The following is a 4,156-nucleotide window of genomic DNA, read 5'->3' as shown; positions in this document are numbered from 1 at the left end:
CCGATTCAACAGCTTGACGATGCGTGGCTTGACGATCTTCAGTCTCCAGTCTGATTCAGCAGCCTGACGATGCGTGGCTTGGCGATCTTAAGTCTCAAGTCCGATTCAGCAGCTTGACGATGCGTGACCTGGCGATCTTCAATCTTCAATCCGTGTCCGATTTAGCAGCTTGACGATGCGTCGCATGATAATCTTTAGTCTCCAGTTCGATTCAGCAGCTTGAGGATGCGTGACCTGGCGATCTTCAATCTTTAGTCCGTGTCCGATTTAGCAGCTTGACGATGCGTTGCATGATAATCTTCAGTCTCCAGTTCAATTCAGCAGCTTGACAATGCGTTACCTGGCGATTTCAATCTTCAGTCCGACTCCAATTCAGCAGCTTGACGATGCGTGGCCTGACGATCTTCAGTCTCCAATCTGATTCAGCGTGGCCTGACGATAACTCGATTCAGTTGCTTGACGATGCGTGGCCTAACGATCTCCAGTCTCCAGTTCGATTCAGCGTGGCCTGACGTTAACCCGATTCAGCAGGTTGACGATGTGTGACCTGGCGAATTCAATCTTCAATTCGAGTCCGATTCAGCAGCTTGACAATGCGTGGCCTGACGATCTTCAGTCTCCAGTCCGATTCAACGTTGCCTGACGATCACCCGATTCAGCAGCTTGACGAAGCGTGGCCTGACGATCTTCAGTCTCCAGTCCGATTCATCGTGGCCTGACGATCACCCAATTCAGCAACTTAACAATGCGTAGCCTAACGATCTTCAGTCTCCAGTCCGATTCATCGTGGCCTGACGATCACCCGATTCAGCAACTTGATAATGCGTAGCCTAACGATCTTCAGTCTCCAGTCCGATTCAGCGTGGCCTAACGATCTTCAGTCTCCAGTCCGATTCAGCGTGGCATGACGATCTTCAAGTCTGCATTCCGATTCAGCGTGGCTTAGCGATCTTCAAGTCTTCAGTTCGATTCAGCGTGGCATAGCGATATTCAGTGTCCAGTCCAATTCAGCGTCAGCGTGACCTGATCTTATGTCTCTAGTCAAATTCAGTCTCTAGTCCGATTTAGCGTCAGCGTGGCCTGATCTTAACTCTCCAGTTAAATTCAGTCTTCAGTCCGATTCAGCATCAGCGTGGCCTGATCTTCAGTCTCCAGCCCGATTCAGCGTGGCCTGATCTTCAGTCTCCAGCCCGATTCAGCGTGGCCTGTTCTTCAGTCTACAGCCCGATTCAGCGTGGCCTGTTCTTCATTCTCCACCCCGATTCAGCGTGCCCTGTTCTTCATTCTCCACCCCGATTCAGCGTGCCCTGTTCTTCATTCTCCAGCCCGATTCAGCGTGCCCTGATCTTCAGTCTCCAGCCAGATTCAGCGTGCCCTGATCTTCAGTCTCCAGCCAGATTCAGCGTGGCCTGTTCTTCAGTCTCCAGCCCGATTCAGCGTGGCCTGTTCTTCAGTCTCCAGCCCGATTCAGCGTGCCCTGTTCTTCAGTCTCCAGCCCGATTCAGCGTGCCCTGTTCTTCAGTCTCCAGCCCGATTCAGCGTGCCCTGTTCTTCATTCCCCAGCCCGATTCAGCGTGGCCTGATCTTCAGTCTCCAGCCCGATTCAGCGTGGCCTGATCTTCAGTCTCCAGCCCGATTCAGCGTGGCCTGATCTTCAGTCTCCAGCCCGATTCAGCGTGGCCTGTTCTTCAGTCTCCAGCCCGATTCAGCGTGGCCTGTTCTTCAGTCTCCAGCCCGATTCAGCGTGGCCTGTTCTTCAGTCTCCAGCCCGATTCAGCGTGGCCTGTTCTTCAGTCTCCAGCCCGATTCAGCGTGGCCTGTTCTTCAGTCTCCAGCCCGATTCAGCGTGGCCTGTTCTTCAGTCTCCAGCCCGATTCAGCGTGGCCTGTTCTTCAGTCTCCAGCCCGATTCAGCGTGGCCTGTTCTTCAGTCTCCAGCCCGATTCAGCGTGGCCTGTTCTTCAGTCTCCAGCCCGATTCAGCGTGGCCTGTTCTTCAGTCTCCAGCCCGATTCAGCGTGGCCTGTTCTTCAGTCTCCAGCCCGATTCAGCGTGGCCTGTTCTTCAGTCTCCAGCCCGATTCAGCGTGGCCTGTTCTTCAGTCTCCAGCCCGATTCAGCGTGGCCTGTTCTTCAGTCTCCAGCCCGATTCAGCGTGGCCTGTTCTTCAGTCTCCAGCCCGATTCAGCGTGGCCTGTTCTTCAGTCTCCAGCCCGATTCAGCGTGGCCTGTTCTTCAGTCTCCAGCCCGATTCAGCGTGGCCTGTTCTTCAGTCTCCAGCCCGATTCAGCGTGGCCTGTTCTTCAGTCTCCAGCCCGATTCAGCGTGGCCTGTTCTTCAGTCTCCAGCCCGATTCAGCGTGGCCTGTTCTTCAGTCTCCAGCCCGATTCAGCGTGGCCTGTTCTTCAGTCTCCAGCCCGATTCAGCGTGGCCTGTTCTTCAGTCTCCAGCCCGATTCAGCGTGGCCTGTTCTTCAGTCTCCAGCCCGATTCAGCGTGGCCTGTTCTTCAGTCTCCAGCCCGATTCAGCGTGGCCTGTTCTTCAGTCTCCAGCCCGATTCAGCGTGGCCTGTTCTTCAGTCTCCAGCCCGATTCAGCGTGGCCTGTTCTTCAGTCTCCAGCCCGATTCAGCGTGGCCTGTTCTTCAGTCTCCAGCCCGATTCAGCGTGGCCTGTTCTTCAGTCTCCAGCCCGATTCAGCGTGGCCTGTTCTTCAGTCTCCAGCCCGATTCAGCGTGGCCTGTTCTTCAGTCTCCAGCCCGATTCAGCGTGGCCTGTTCTTCAGTCTCCAGCCCGATTCAGCGTGGCCTGTTCTTCAGTCTCCAGCCCGATTCAGCGTGGCCTGTTCTTCAGTCTCCAGCCCGATTCAGCGTGGCCTGTTCTTCAGTCTCCAGCCCGATTCAGCGTGGCCTGTTCTTCAGTCTCCAGCCCGATTCAGCGTGGCCTGTTCTTCAGTCTCCAGCCCGATTCAGCGTGGCCTGTTCTTCAGTCTCCAGCCCGATTCAGCGTGGCCTGTTCTTCAGTCTCCAGCCCGATTCAGCGTGGCCTGTTCTTCAGTCTCCAGCCCGATTCAGCGTGGCCTGTTCTTCAGTCTCCAGCCCGATTCAGCGTGGCCTGTTCTTCAGTCTCCAGCCCGATTCAGCGTGGCCTGTTCTTCAGTCTCCAGCCCGATTCAGCGTGGCCTGTTCTTCAGTCTCCAGCCCGATTCAGCGTGGCCTGATCTTCAGTCTCCAGCCCGATTCAGCGTGCCATGTTCTTCAGTCTCCAGTTCGATTCAGCGTGCCCTGTTCTTCATTCTCCAGTTCGATTCAGCGTGCCCTGTTCTTCATTCTCCAGTTCGATTTAGCGTGCCCTGTTCTTCATTCTCCAGTTCGATTCAGCGTGCCCTGTTCTTCATTCTCCAGCCAGATTCAGCGTGGCCTGTTCTTCATTCTCCAGCCAGATTCAGCGTGGCCTGATCTTCAGTCCCCAGCCAGATTCAGCGTGGCCTGATCTTCAGTCCCCAGCCAGATTCAGCGTGGCCTGATCTTCAGTCCCCAGCCAGATTCAGCGTGGCCTGATCTTCAGTCTCCAGCCCGATTCAGCGTGGCCTGATCTTCAGTCTCCAGCCCGATTCAGCGTGGCCTGATCTTCAGTCTCCAGCCCGATTCAGCGTGCCATGTTCTTCGGTCTCCAGCCCGATTCAGCGTGCCATGTTCTTCAGTCTCCAGCCCGATTCAGCGTGCCATGTTCTTCATTCTCCAGTTCGATTCAGCGTGCCTTGTTCTTCATTCTCCAGTTCGATTCAGCGTGCCCTGTTCTTCATTCTCTAGCTAGATTCAGCGTGCCCTGTTCTTCATTCTCCAGCTCGATTCAGCGTGGCCTTGATCTTCATTCCCCAGCCAGATTCAGCGTGGCCTGATCTTCAGTCCCCAGCCAGATTCAGCGTGGCCTGATCTTCAGTCCCCAGCCAGATTCAGCGTGCCTTATCTTCAGTCCCCAGCCAGATTCAGCGTGCCTTATCTTCAGTCTCCAGCCCGATTCAGCGTGCCCTGTTCTTCATTCTCCAGCCCGATTCAGCGTGGCCTGATCTTCAGTCTCCAGCCCGATTCAGCGTGGCCTGATCTTCAGTCTCCAGTCCGATTCAGCGTGGCCTGATCTTCAGTCTCCAGTCCGATTCAG

This window comes from Ipomoea triloba, chromosome 14 (genome assembly GCF_003576645.1).
Source record: "Ipomoea triloba cultivar NCNSP0323 chromosome 14, ASM357664v1".
In the NCBI taxonomy this organism is placed as follows: domain Eukaryota; kingdom Viridiplantae; phylum Streptophyta; class Magnoliopsida; order Solanales; family Convolvulaceae; genus Ipomoea; species Ipomoea triloba.
The sequence above is the reverse complement of the archived record's forward strand: the minus strand, read 5'-3'. Positions refer to the sequence as shown.